The following is a 16193-nucleotide window of genomic DNA, read 5'->3' as shown; positions in this document are numbered from 1 at the left end:
GAAGTGATGAAGAGTTGAAGAAGACAGTGAACACCTGGCTTAATGAACTGGTGGCAGAGGAGTATAACACAGGAATTCTAAAGCTAGTGAACAGATACGACAAATGTTTAAATGTAGGTGGTGATTATGTAGAGAAGTAAAGGAAGCTTCAGTTATGTAACAGACTTTGTTTTTTCAAATAAATATATATATTTTTAATTATTACAACAAAACGGTCGTTATTTCCTGGATCCCTCTCGTATTAATTACTATTCCACTGCTGTTTTTTACACTGTAAAATCATGGAAGCCTTGCTGCAAATAATAATGATAAGACAGCTGTTCATGAGTTTGTTATTTCATAATTAGGATAACGTGAAAATTGTCAACAAGATTTTTCTTCAGAACTAAAGAAAAAAAATAGTTCATTCTGCAGTAATTAGAATAAAAGATAGCAGTATTGCTACAGAATGAAAAATAAATAGGAAGAAAAATTGGCAGTTCACTGGATCAAGAATTTAACCTGCCCCCTGTAATAAATTTCATGTTGAACATGTGGCTGGATGTTCATAGTTGTATAGTCATTCTGCTCATCCAAGAAAATTGTTCTCTGAATCATCTAAGAAGACCAAGAGGAGGAAAACTGAACATCTCAGAGAAGCTGCTGATCCTGCTGCGCTTGTTCTTGCTACTCGGATAAGTATGAAGGCTTCTGGTAAAGAGAAGCAGCTAAACTAATGGAAAATGCTGTAAGTACACCAACCCGTGTGGCAAAAATTCCAACTGCATATAACGAACATAGTGGTTCCTGCAAAAAATGTTGCAAAATATAGTGGTGATGACGTTTTAGCCCTGATAATGGGTACGAAATTATCTAAGTACCAGTACACTTTATTGAGACTACAAGAAAATGTAGAAATGTAGATTTATATCCAGCGTACAATGAAGTTCGAGAAGCAAAGCTGCATTGCTATCCATGTGATATTACTCTGACAGAAATAAGTGCAGAAGTGAAGTTACAGAGTCTGTTAGATCATACAGCCAGACGAATGAGTTTAGTGCTCACCAGGATCCCTACTATGAATATACACTGTCAAAAGTATTGTAAAAAAAAGTTCATTTTTTCAATTTTGTCCCATTTTTTATTCAGTCTGGCCCACTGTGCACTTGCGTGATTCAGATTCCGCATATATCGGATAGATGGCAGGACTATGATCCATTTTGAATTGTACACCACTTCGGCAGACCACGCTGTACATGATGTGTATCATGTGAAGAGTTATGTCGTGTACTAGGGTGAGTGTATGTGTAAGTGTTCGTGTAAGTGTAGTGTAGGGAATGGGTGAGGATGATAATGAAGAGGAAGGGAGAAGGGGAAATATGGTGCCGGCACATAGCCTACTCCTGTCGAATAGCAACAAGGGGGCCACCAGGCTTAACGTCCTCATCCAATGGTCTAATCACTATCAACAGTGACATATGCCGTCTCTTCATATCCACTGCAGAGAGATTTGGGATTTAACCCAGGCATATTGGTGCACAATTTAGTGGTTAGAAGTTCTGCACCACCACAAATTTTACATGAAAATCTCTGATCCCACTGGGAATCGAACCCACCGGCTAGTCTGGAGGCAGACGTGCTGCCACAGAGCTAACTTGGCAGACCTGCTTAAACAAATGTACATAGATAAAAAGCGAGTTTTCGTAAGATCTAGAATCAGTGACAGGTTCGGTTTGGTTTGTTTAGGCTAGACCAGGCCTGGGCACTAGTAACTCAATCGAGTCACTGCTGATTTCCCCTTAACTCCCCACTCCACCTTCCCTGGCTGAGACGAGTAGACAGGAAGGTAAGCATTGCTGAGTGACAGATTGTATAAGGCAGGCATCATAGTTTTTACAAACTTTCAGCTCTCGCTGGTTACCTGCAATCCATCACGATGCATAGAGCCTATTGTGTGTTTGTTTATAAGGCAGTGTAAGCGAAAAAGACATGGGTGGGGGTTTCAGAGTTCCGTTTCAATTCCCTGTTGTGCCCAGAGCTGGGCTAGACCTTACGAAAACTCGCTTTGCATATACGCTTTTTGTTTATGCCTTTGTTTGCTTAAACTAGTCTTTACAGGCCTATTTGAAACTGGTTTTGATGGATTTCGGGTTTTGAGATAACATAATGTACAATAAATTAAAGTAACATGCGTACATTCACTGGGATAATGACAAAGGTAAGCACATGTATGCTGGTTGCAAAATTATTCATATGATAATGTAAAATATGTTGTGTTGGAAATGATGTAAAAAAGTTACAAAGTATTTTCCCAATGAGCATGAAATCAAAATATTTTACAGCACCTGAAGAGCTTTAATATATGAATGTTTGTAGCTACAAAAAGTATACAATTTTGCCTTTCATTTTTGCATTGTAAAGGAAAATTTTAAATATATAATTCAATTATGACATATAAATGTAATTTAACAACACTGTATTGTACTTAAAGCAAAATATACAGATTTTTTTGCTACTAATATTTCATTTGAGAAATCACAATGCACTGGACATTTCGGGCCCCATTGCGCCTTCATATTACAAGGTAAGCTTCTTAAGAATGTCAAGAATACTGCAAATCATATATAGCTGACAGTTTTATACACTTTTCTCAAAACTAGCAGAAAGGAACATGTGTAGTTTCTCAAATAACTGACTGAATAATTTTAAAGCACCACAGAAAAAAATAAATCACTAAACTGGAGAATTAGGTACCGCAGCTTTCAACGTGGCATTGCAATGATAATCAAGTATACAATGTTGCCAACATAAGGGCATGACGTCATTACGAGGAGAAATTTATTTTTTTCTCATTCATTCCCTCATTCTCAACATTACTGAGAGAGAGCTTCACTATTATAGTCCATGGAGTGCAGTTTCGTAGAAAGGACTTTGCCAACAGACCTTCTTCTGCCCCCTACTAATTGGCTGTCATAAATAAATGTGTTCTTACTGTGATGAAAATCTTGTCTTTGCCTGTTAGTAACCAATCACAACCCTCGTTCAGAAGAATTGACAGGATCCTGTCAAATCCACGTGGAGGCAGAGTTGCCAAAGATTTTCTGAATTCCAAGAATCCCATCAGTTAACATGAAAGTATAATTGAGAGTGTATTCTGTAGTATTCATTGAGCGGTGAGCTCGTGATATTACGTTGCTTTTTTTTTCAAAACACGTGGTGTCCAGATGAGGATGACGGCCACTAATCCTCTCATTTCGAAGGTCGCCAAGATTGTGGCAACTTTGCAATGTTGGGGCGATGGACTGGTCAGAGGTGTTTGTGTAGAAAGTCATAAATCTGTAAGAGGGTGTTCAAAGGAACCACCAAACTGCACTCCATGATATATAATTGACTGTAGCAACAAGTTTAGATAAGGATATAAGTACATTAGTGTTAATTACACACTTTGCCAGTGATAAGGTTGGCTGGGGTTTGACGAGGAGATAATGTATTAATGTCAGTTACACACACTGTTGATTTGAACGATATTCCCTGGACCACATCATATTTCTCATTAATTTCGCCGTGTTAAAGTGTTATGATATCTTCTTTTAGTGTATTAAAAAAGTCGTCATTATACTCCATAGATCTTGCACTTAAAAGTGCAGGGATTTAGTGTTAAAGAATATCATCACCAATTTTACTAGCAACATTTCGATTCTCTTTTGTTTCACATGGCTTAGTATGGTCTGGTCACTAATGACACATGCAGCTCACGACAGAAAGAACTTACTTTGAGATCAAACTACGCATGCGCGGACTTGATTAATCCATTAACGCCCAATGGTCTATTTATTGACCCTTGCACACTCGACTACATTAGATTTTTTTATTGGCGCCCCACTGATTCAATATTAATGATCATCATCAGGGAACGGATTTATATGGACTAAAAATATATGAAATATGTAAATATATATGTAGTTATTTTTACCAAAATATGGAATTAAATATGGATTTTTACCAAAATATGGAATTAAATATGGACTTAAAATTATAAAAAAATGACTATGTACGTTAAATATTGGTACATTTTAATCAAACTAAACAAAAAATATAATGGACGTACCTTATCTTCCAATGTAGTTTCAACAAAACACAATTTTTATTGTCTGTTACCATAACAATAGGTTACAAACATTTCTTTCAAGTGCTGAAAAGTGAATCTTCTTCTATTGTCTCTGAGGATAGATTTATACTGACTAAAAGAGCGTTCGACGTCACAAGAAGTAACTGGTACATAATTCAATTTCACAATGTCTGCTGGGGATAAGTCCAAGTTAATCTTCACTGTTGATTCACCACTCATCACAGCAACAACCTTTTGTAGTTCTTCATATCCAGGGTTTTTTGAAAGTACAGTGTCCACCTTAGCTCTTACTGCATCTGCAACTTTACCTCTACCACGATTCAGTTGTTCCACAGTACTATTTATAATTTCAAAACTTTCAGATAGTGAAAGGTGCCTATTTTGGAGACTTTTGAGCGTTTTTATGATGCATGAAAATGTATGCTGAATGTGAGCTAAGTCATTCTTCACACTTATGTCACAGGTAACTGTTTTCGCAGTATCAATTGAGACTGCATCTTCAGAGTCCAATGCAAGGAGAACATTGTTAATAGAGTCTATATGTTCGGCATAATATTCAACTGCTTCTAGCCATGTACCCCATCTAGTTAAAATTGGCTTTGGTGGCAATGGAATTTCAGGGTACATTTCTTTCAACACGTTAACTCTACTGGGAGCTTTGAGAAATACTTTTTTCACTGATGAAATCAACAAATCTACTTTAGGGAAATTGTCTCTGACCACTTCTGCCACACGATGAAATGCATGCGCCACACAAGTAAAATGAGTCAATTTAGGATATACAACAGATAATGCTTGTCCAGCTTTGACCATATAAGGGGCAGCATCGCTAATAAAGAATAACACATTATCGTACATAATACCCTTTGGCCACAGGATACCCATAGCTTCGTTGAACAGTTTAACTATAGTTTTGTTATTGCACTTTTCTAGAACATCACAATGTAAAAGAATTCGTTCAGAATATTGTTCACTTAACAAACCGATAACTACATTACCAACAAGTCTACCTTCTTTGTCGGGAGTCTCATCAATGGAAACCCAAATTGAACTATCTTTAATTTCATCTCTTATCTTCTGTATTGTCTCATCGTAGATGGATGGAGCATACGTCTTCCTAAGTGTTGACTCATCCGGGATTGTATGTTGAGTATATTTTTCAAGGAATTCCCTGAAGACCTTATTCTTTAGTTTGTAGAGAGGAATATCAGCAGAGATGAGAGAACGGCACAGGTCGATGTTAAACTCAGATCTTACATTCGATGTTGTTGGTTGTGTTAAAAACAATTGTCTCTGCTTGGAATTTAGTTGTTTGTTGGCCTGATGTTTACTAGTTGTAATGTGTTGTTGCACCAGGAACTTTTGTGTAGATGATACTGCACACTGACACAAATTACAAAATTATATTTTATTGTCAGTTGATAAACCATCTTCTTTAAATTCTGAAATGTAACTTGTTAGTTTTGATTTTAAATTGACTGAATGACGTACTTTTGGCATATTTACCGTCTTTATAGTATGATTTACAAAACTGAACCTATGTGTACTCTGACTGGCATTTAACTGTTGAGCTGCACAACTGAAGTCTGTTAAAAATTTTAAATTAAATTAATACAGTTTTGTAACTTACTTTCCCATTGTTGATAGGACTGCTAATTTTCAAATAACTCTGATGTTAAAGGGATTACTGAACATGTGTTTAAATCTCTATTGTTGAAATGTATTTTTAAAAGTTAATGGAATTTTGTTTTGTTTTATTGTTAAACCTAATATAATATGGACTGTTTTATATGAAATATGGAAAATATATGGAAATTAACGAAAATATGTACTAAACTCTAAAATATGGAAAAATATGGAAAATAAAAGTAGGATTTTTCAACCCTACACATTGTGAAACATAAAGATAATGCAAAATATAAATTATATTAGCTTTATAAGTAAATATGTATTTACATATAAATCCTTTCCCTGGTTATTACTATTCCATCACAAAAGAAAAACACAAATTTATGTAAAATGATTGGAGCAATATGAACTGAAACGGCTGCGGTCTATAAATAGACCGCTGGGCACTTATGATATCACGTGAAAATAACAGTGGAGAAAGGTGTGTCATTGCATTCTGTACCACAACGGTTGATATCAGCAAGTGACTGTCGGCAGTAGGACTGTGCTATTGCAAGTAGATTAGCATCTGAAAGATGATTAGCACCTATTCGATCCCCAGAACATGTTATTGTATGCCCTAAATTGGAAATAAATGTGATACGGTGTACGTCTGCAGTGTATACATTTTTGAACAATGGATATATTCCTTCTTTCTTCGAAGTACAGAGGTCTATAAAATATGCAATAATATTTCTCGACCAATAAAGAAAACCATGCATCCTATTTTCACCAACATATTATAACAGTAAACAGAAAAAAATTCAATATTGTGATGGTACGATATATTGCTGTCCTGTGCTGTGGCATCATGGTCTAAGGCATCCGGTCTAGGACTCGCGTTACGGAATGAACGTGGTTCGAGTCCTCATGGGGGAAGAAATTTTGTCATGAAATTTCAGCCAGTGTATGGGACCAGTGCCCACCCAGCATCGTGATGCACTTAGGGAGCTACGATAGGTAGCAAAAATCCGGTTTGACAAACTAGCTACAACGGCTGGGAGGATCATCGTGCTAACCACACGATACTTCTATTCTGATTGGATGATCGTCCACCTCTGCTTCGGCACGTGGACGTGAGGTCAGTAGCCGGCTGGTCGGTCTTAGCCCTTCATGGGCTGTAGCACCAAGGATTTACTTTTTTACGACATATTGCTTCGTTTTCTTTCGTAATATTATGTCAGATGGTATCACTTTTGACTAATTTCTTCTGTGGCCAACATCACATTGAGGTTTTCTATTCCCTGTGTAAAAAATCTCTGGTAAGGACACAGCTGAAATGACGTCAATAATAGGCACGACTTTGTCTTAGGCAGCAGAGTTGTGCTGAATGTGCTCGATTGCATTGTACATCCTCATGCTCACGACACATAATTTGATAATTTTTTTTATAAGTAGAGACCTTTTGCTCCACCTTCAGGATCTTGGTTTCCGGATTACAGAAACTGTGAGAGAAAACAGAATGGATGCCTTTACTCTTCAGGATACGAAATTACTACAGAATGCAGTACGAGAGTCCTGCGATTATACATTTGACACTAATAGTGAAATTCTGTTCGTGAAGTGGGATGACAACAGATGTGTACCTGTAGGATCAAACTTTGATGTAGGGGCTTCTGCAAGCAGGTGGGACAGAAATATAAGACAGAATATAAGTGTGCAGCAACAACAGGTCATATTTTTTTAGTAGGTTATTTTATGACACTTTATCAACATCTTAGGTTATTTAGCGTCTGTTTGAGATGAAGATAATAATGCCAGTGAAATAAGTCCGGGGTCCAGCACCGAAAGTTACCCAGCATTTGCTTATATTGGGTTGAGAGAAAACTCCGGAAAAATCTCAAGAAATACGGTAAGTACATGGGTGGAGTGGACCATCATGATTGGTTAGCAGGGAAATATGCCACTTCAATTCATGGAAAAAAGTGGTACTGAGATCTCTTTGTCAGAATGCTGGATATGGCTATAGTAAATGGTTGGATTGTCTACAGAGAAATACATGGACGAGACTCCCTGGACCTACTTGAATTCAATATCTCTAGATGTTTTCGAACTGCAAGAGAATGGAGTGCCCTATTCCATCACCTCGATGAGTGAAATTTGGTATGAGGATAGATAGTAGAGGTCATTTCATGGCAAAACGACCCTCTCAGAAACACTGCCAGATGGAATGGTGTAAATGCAGACCAGTAACATTCCGCAAGAAGTGTGATTAAACCCTCTGTCAAAAATGCTTTGAGCCTTACCACACTCGGTAAAGACAGACATTCCGAAAATAAATGTTTCATTATTGCTGCAGCATTGTATTGTTGCATTAAATACTAAAATGTCATAAATAAATTTATTTATATTGGTGTAAATGTTTCTGGTTATACTACATTAAATACACAAAAAAATATATTTACTTTATTGCAAATGAATACGCAGATATCATAAGTGCCCAGTGGTCTATTTATAGACCGGGTGATTTTCAGCTACTTGGTGCACGGCAGAATAAACAAAACATATTCTTGGCATCTTATGGATTAAATTTATGAAATAGATATATTATTTTCGTTTTTTTTTTAATAAAAATAATTTGGGCGTTAATGGGTTAATAAAAACCTAAACTAACCAAACCTAATCTTCGTATATACAAGATGTGCAACTGGAGTACAAAGGGAACTTCATTTGATTAGGAATGTACACGCGAAAATAAATCCAGATAAGGATCACACTGACACTACAAGAGAAGTCTGTGCATGCGCAGTTTGATCTCAGAGCCAAGTTCTTCCTGTCATGAGCCCCAATGGCGAGCATATTTGGCACTGCTGTATGGTATGCATTATCCAGTTGTTCCAAATGAATAAAAGTTTTTTTTTTTTAAGTTGAGTCTTCAAATGCCATAGATAGAATAATACAGAGTGGACCCCTCGAACTTTCCTGGTTTCCATTGCTTCTAAAAAAGAAACAGAAAGAACAACAATAATAAAGACAATACGCCTTATATCCGCCCTTCATGTCTAAAAAGCGAAGAATCGAGGAATAGAGGCTCAATATGGCATATTTGAAATTCTGATGGCATCTGCAGCAAGGCAACATGAAGAGGATGAATGCCAGATCTTCGGGAAATTTTTAGCTAAAAGACGTAGCAATGTTCATCCATAACACAGAGCAAAGTCCAAATGCTATTATAAACAGTTCTTTCTACAGTTTACCGTATACATTGTTCTCAACATTGTACTGTAATGTTCATCCATCACAATGCCTGTTACCATATTAAGAGAGTTCCTTCAATTCTCCTGACCTTGTCAAGCACTGCACTGATTACACTCAATTAAAGCTCAAATTTTTCTAGCATCAAGTACGTCCAATTGGCAAGATGTGGATATGAATTTTCAGGCTCTCTTCATTTTTAAAAATAGTGTTTTATGGTGTTACTTAACCTTTTATATATTGGTAGAAAATAAGAACACCTACCTGTAGACTTCTGACACATTACCTGTGCACTCGGCAGATGCCAAAGTGGTAATTGCCTCGCTATAACTCACTACAAAATATAAGTTCAAGGAGGCCTACTTAGCACAGCGTAATACACAAATACACTATTACGTTATCCCACAAATTAAATAAACACAACAAAAGCAGGAAATCTACCCATTTTCAGAACCACATGACAAGCAGACGTGTTCTTTACTCAGAGAGAAAAATTAAAGTTTTCTGGAAATGTAGTAGTGTAGCGCAGAGCCTTTCTCTCTATCTTTTAACACCATTTTCTCCATTAACTAATGGTCAGAAAACGCACAGAAAAAGTGTTATGCCCTCTCACTGTGAGAGTGTCACATAATAACATTAAAGAACTTATGGTATTATATTATGATATGTTAGGAAGGCAAATCTCGTTGCTCGCAATCACAAGCTTTGTGATGAACTGATGAGAACGCCGCTAACTCTGTCATAAGAGTAGCCAGTATCAACACTCAGCAATCCCCATTCAGACTTAAATTCAAAGAAAATACCGCGTCATTGTATCAGCCGGACGCTTGGGAGTTCAGTTTAATTTGAAACGGTAAAGGGTGCAGTTGTTTTGTACCTAGGTGATTTATATTTTAATATTCATTATAATGAGTGAAAGTCGGAAAAATCTCAGTGGTTCTCAATACTAGAAACACCTCTTATTGAGGTTCTGGCTGATATGTAAATCTATTACCAGACAGTACATCTCATTTGACGATATGTGTCAGAGGATGAACTGCATCTAAAATCTCATTAGTGTAATATGTAGCTAGTTAGCGTTGTATGCAATGGAGGGGGGAAAGGAACTGGTCACCCTACCCCATTATCTCCTGGCCTAGTTGCCTTATGAGTGATGCCTTGATGGTGTCACTTGTGGGTTCCAGACCTGTCTTCGGACAGTTGACTAAACAACAATACCGGAAACTCGAGAAAGACAAGGCAATAAAAAGAGAGGAAATGGTGAGAAAAAGTGCAAAAATATGTGTTATTTAAAAAACAAACATAGCCAGCTTGTTCCAGTTCGAGTCCAGGTACATCAGAGTGTAATAATGTGGTGAACAGCAGTTACCGAAAATAGTACAGCGTGTGGTTCATTTTAGTCAGGCGTTTCTGATATTAGAAACAGTAATAATGACGCAGAATCAATTATTTCATTTGATCCAAATGACGCATATAGGGCGAAATAAGGGGCAGAAATATTTTTCTCTGCCTAGAGGCGTCAAGTAGCTAGATTCGACCCTGCATGTTAACACACCGGATGATGCAAGAAACATGATGCATGGCACATGGAGCGTGACACATAACGCCATGTTATTTGATCTAATGAGTCATTCAGTGTGGAGTCATCAGATGGAGATCTTCTGCTATTGTCAATAATAAGAATGCGAAGATAAAGGCATAGGTTTCGGATTCATTGGTTCAAAACATTGAAAATCATGGTGCTTGTAGTGTTTTATTGGTGGAGTTAGAACAGCATCCAGACAAATTCACAGAATATTACAGAATGTCCAAAGAATCATTTGAAGATACAGCAAACTGTGAATATTCCTAATAGATGGAAAACATGTATGAGTATTACACAAGCACATGGACTTTTCACTCTGATTTCAGACTTGGGTAGAAATAGTGTTGGTGCTAGGGTTGCCAACTATTTTTGAAGAAAATATGGGAGACTAAGTGGTCTACAATATTTCACATAAAAAATTGAAAAATTATTAAATTCAGTTAGCGGCACTAAAAACAATTTTATTGTACATTTTGGCAGTTAGGCTTAAATTAAAGTATTTTGAGATATTTTATCTAGTGTAATAGTTTCAAACAAATTGTAAAAATTTCCTACATGAGTAATTGAAGTTGACTGTGATTTGCAGTTCTGATTTGATTAAAGTGTCGCGCTCCTTTTTCGAACATCTGAGGATTGCGAGACTTCATATGTGAGTATAGGTTTATATCAATGTTAACAAGCTTGTTAAAATTGGCCATAAAGTCATTTAAATATGTGCTCCTGCATATATGACTTACCGGTATATGTCTAAATTGCAGGTAGTAGGCCATTGATGATATAATGAGGAGAGTTCGGCTGGCACCGTGCATCGTGTCCCAGCATAGCTCAGTTGGAAAGAGCGCTCAGCACGCAGAGTTGAGACGTCCTGGGTTCGATTCCCGGTGCCGGAACGAATTTTTCTCAAAATTAATAGGTATCTACATGTTGAGTACTAACAAAAAATAGTAGTCTTGATTATTCAATGTGGATGCGAGGCCATATATACGAATGTATGTATATATCTGATTACTTAATGTTCATAACAGAAAACACTCTTTGTATAAGCTTAGCTGCACATTCCAGGGCATCTCTGGAACAAGAGAATCCATCATATAAATCACCTTCAACCACGTAAAAATTAAATGTTTCAATTAATTTTTACATTATGCCAAATTAGGTAGGAAAAAGTTTGAAGAGAAGAGAAATGCGGAAGTCGGGAGACTGTTAAAAATTGGATGGTGCCGTATGTTCAAAAATGGGCGAACCAATGTCCATGATGAAGAGAGAACCTCGACCGAGTATCGTGAATGCAGATCTGATTTGTTTGGTTGATAAAAAGGTTAGAGTAAACCGCAGGTTTACCATGTCAGAGCTTAGTGAGGATTTTCCACAGATTAGTCGTACTCTTGTGTACAAAGTGATTACCGAAGATTTGGGCTACTGGAAACTTTCTGCCAGATGAGTGCCTAAATTCCTTTCTGAGGAACAAAAGGCTCAGTGAATGGGAGCAGCACTGTCCTTTCTTGAGCATTACGAAAGAGAAGGTGATGCTTTTCTCGATCAGATTATGAAAGGAGATGAGACTTGGGTGCGGTATGTGAATGCAGAAACAAAGCTTCAATCAATGCAGTGGGGCCATACTCACTCCCTGAAAAATTCCACAAAGTGTCGTCAAACACTTTCCACGAGGAAACTTGTGGCAACTGTCTTCTGGGACAGAAAAGGAATTTTGCTAATGGAGTTCTTGGAGAGGAATGCCACAATTAACGCTGAGCGTTACTGTAACACATTAACAAACTTGAAAAGCGCCATTTAAAACAAATGTTGAGCTCTGGGGTGATTTTCCTGTATGACAACACCCGGCCGTATACAGCGTGTCATACTGTGACCAAACTCCGAAAGTTCAACTGGGAAGTATTGGATCGCCCTCCCTATAGCCCACATTTGGTACCTAGCGATTACCATCTCTTCATGCACATGAAGACGTGACTTGGCTCGAAGTGCTTTGACAATGACGAAGAGTTGAGAATCAGCGCCGTAGGTTGGCCGAATTCTACGATTGTGGAATTTCAAAGCTCGTCAAATGCTACGACAAGTGTCTCAATGTGACTGGAAAATGTGTGGAAAAATAAATTTGAGAGTACAATTTCAAACGTATTCTAACCCAATTCTGTAACGTCATTCACAGGTTTGTAAAAAATAAATGGCTACTTTATGAATAGCCCTCGTAGAACAAAGATACATATTGCTTTTTTATATAAAAACATTCTAGCATCCCCAGAAAGAGTAAGTTACGTACTCGTGCTCAGAGGGCATTCCACATAATGTTAAGATATTTTATTAAATAACAGAGTAAAAAGTAAAAAAAGAAAAAGAAAAAAGAAAAAGAAAAAAGAAGAAGAAAAACATATCAGAATAATTGAACTTTAAATTTTCTCTCTAGACAGGAATTTTTAATTGATTTTTTAAAATAAGGAGCATTAGTAAATTGTACACTATCTACCAAAAAGTAATTGCTAGAAGTCATGTTTGTACTGTGCAGTGGTATGCAGACAATAAGGTGACTAGTTGAACTGGCCTGCACAGAGTCCTGATCTCAATCACATTGGGCACCTTTAAGACAAATTGGACCGGCGATTGAGGTTTCGGGAAATTCGGCCAACTTCCATTGTCCAACTGAGTGCCATATTGCAAGAGGAATGGCGACGCATTCCAGTGGATATCCCACACAAACTAGTGGAAAACATGCCTGAAAGGGTGGCTGCTGTTATAGCAACAAGAGGTGGTACCACGAGGTTCTAAAGGGGCAAAAATAGTGCCCAATTACTTTTTTGTAGATAGTGTATATTTGGGAATTTAGCTATTAAGTTACCATGTTATAAAGCCTTGCACCGAAATTGCTACTGTGATTATATGCTACAGTTATGATACATTTAGGTTCTGTTAAGCATAATATATGTTTTCTGATCTTTTGGTTTTATATTTATGTCAGTGATGTCAAAGCAAGCGCATTTTTCTGACCTTGACGTCGTGCGCGGGCATCAAGCGCTAAGTATGGAAAGAGGAAGGGTTGTGTATATGAGTAAGCAGCCTGTAGGATTAAGAAAATAGTGGTGCACAAACTTCAAACGGAACGTGACATTTTATGTCGTTATTTTTATATGGCTTCTTTCTGTTTGATATTATCTATATTGTCTGTAAAACAAATGTACTAATACCAATTTCTTAATATTGCAGTTGTTTTTAAATGTTAATAACATAATTAAGAGTTAAGAAGGAATATTCACATAAATTCCATAGTAGTACAACTATACTGTACTAAATATCCCAAAAAAAGAGATTGAGTATGACATGACAAGTTGTAATTGATATTGATGATACCTTTAGCCCTATAAAAATAATCAATCAACTAATCAAGAAAATATTACAGTACAAAGCAAAGTTACCTAGGTGCTGTATATGTTTTAAGTGTAACTAATATTCCATAACAAAACTCTTATCGCATTATGCTTTTAAGGTGATATTGGTGAGCAACTTCCTATCATCAGAATATTAAATTATTTTCTCGAAATGTGCTGAAGCTATAGAGCTGACATTTTTACAATACATGGGGACGCATCTTTTGCTTATGATGTAACAGTAGTTGCTCTGTTAATAATTCATTTCCATGCGAATATTTTCAAAACTTTCAATACACTATCTTCAGTAATATGCATTTACGGTATATTAAATTAACGAAAACATTCTGTAAGGCTACTAAATAAATAGGCCTATATCTGAAAATTTCAGTTTTCTATAAAGAAAGTTGAGAAAATATTTCTTTTGAACAATCAAACTTGTGAAAAGTGAACATTGAAATTAAAACTTACATTCTTATAATGCACTTATACTTCCAGACAAATCTAAAAATTAACATGGATACAGTTTTAATAAGTTCTCTTCCCTTTATCTATTGAATCAGTGCTGGCCATCCCTGAACATAGCTCGACCAAGCGGCGTATACGACCTCTTTCTTCTGTCTCTTTCCTTTCAGCTGTAAAGTGCTCAGGGTCTCCTGAGCTCTAAAGCGCGCGCTTGCTCCTGTGGGCATCAATTGAAATCACTGATTTATGTGAATATAAATTAAATATATTTCGGTTTTTATGTACGAAATTCAATAATACATTGTTATAAATTTAATGGAAGTCAAATATTTTAAATCCTGAATACAACAGTTCTGAAGGGTAATCAAGAGTTTATTAAGGCATAATTGTATTATTCTTTTTTGTAGCAGAGTTATTGGCATGAGGGAGGTACTATTAGCATTGTATTAACTTCGTACTTTCTTAAACATCAACCATAGTACACCAACTATTTACTTTTCTTACACATACTGCTACCACCACCATCATTAAAAATTTTCATCAACACTTCAACCATTAATGTTTCATTATACTACTCAGATTGCTCTCTGCAATTTGTTTAGTTGGTTATTTAACGCCCCTGTATTAACTACTAGGATATTTGGCATTGATTGTATTGGTAATAGCGTGATGGTATTTGGCAAGATGAGGCCGAGAGTTCACCATAGATTACCTGACATTCGCATTCGTCTTATTGTTGGAGAAAACCTCGGAAAAAACTACCAGTAATGAGCACAAGCTGGAATCTAACCCATGCCCAAGTGCAACTTTGGATCAGCAGGATCCTTGTCCTTGTAAGCTTTTTATTTGTTATACACATTAATGGTAACATTTTCACAATTCACTTTTTTGCTTTAAAAAGCTAACAATTATTGTGTCTACTTACTGATTGATGTCCACGTTTTTCTTCAGTGATACCGTACACCGCAGCATAGAATAATGAATCCACAGAGAACTTGATTTCTTCTTTTCACTTTTCATTGAAAAATATTCCAGCATAAACTTTTCAGAAATATTCTCTACTTTTTTTTTACACCACTCTTCAAACTTCTTATATTCCTCTTCATACCTCTGTCGCGATTTTGTTGGAATTAATAAATCAGTACAGCTGTTAATGCAATACCATTGACACTTATATTTATAAATAGTCATGGTGACAGTACCGACAATAATAACATTCTTCAAATGTTTCTTGTACATGGCCCTCTATATGAATCGATCACCTACAAAGCAAATGTATATAGCTTCAAATGTTTCTCGTACAAGGCCCTCTATATGAATCGATCACCTACAAAACAAATGTATATAGCTGGCAATAAAAATTTTACATTTAGACAATATTCAATTTTACATTATTTTTTTTTATCAAAGCGGATGAAACTTTGTACGGTACACATGTCGTAACTTCATATTACAATAGTAGACTGGTTATCAACTCGGCCTGCAGCCTTGTTTGGTGTGTTTTGTGCATTTATAATCGTTAGTTGAGTGTTTAGTTTTGTGTTATGGGTTTATATTCGTTTGCTGAGTGTCTCATTTACACAGAAACATTTACATAGACCTAAAAATAGTGAAATAAGTATAGTTGTAGTGTTCAGTTTATTTATCGTTGTTATATTTAGTTGGATAAGTTGTAAATTATGCCTAAGAAGAAAAGTATTAGATCTGTACTTAGTTCTGCTCTGAATGAAAGAAGATGGGGTCCTAAAACAGTGAAACAAATTGAGAAAAAATTCTCGTTTTTCATGAAATTGTT

At 36.3% G+C, this 16193-nt stretch overlaps 1 long non-coding RNA gene across 1 annotated transcript in view; it reads right to left on the bottom strand.

Moving 5' to 3' along the window:
- The window catches only part of LOC138693950 (uncharacterized), a 38458-nt gene extending 27008 nt beyond the window's left edge, over positions 1-11450 (bottom strand). The window contains exon 1 of the long non-coding RNA XR_011330634.1: positions 11294-11450. This is a non-coding gene — a long non-coding RNA (uncharacterized lncRNA). The remainder of the gene's footprint in view (positions 1-11293) is intronic.
- Between the last annotated feature and the right edge of the window lie 4743 nt (positions 11451-16193).

The sequence above is a fragment of the Periplaneta americana genome, unplaced genomic scaffold (genome assembly GCF_040183065.1).
Source record: "Periplaneta americana isolate PAMFEO1 unplaced genomic scaffold, P.americana_PAMFEO1_priV1 scaffold_25, whole genome shotgun sequence".
Lineage (NCBI taxonomy): Eukaryota > Metazoa > Arthropoda > Insecta > Blattodea > Blattidae > Periplaneta > Periplaneta americana.
The sequence above is the reverse complement of the archived record's forward strand: the minus strand, read 5'-3'. Positions and strand labels throughout refer to the sequence as shown.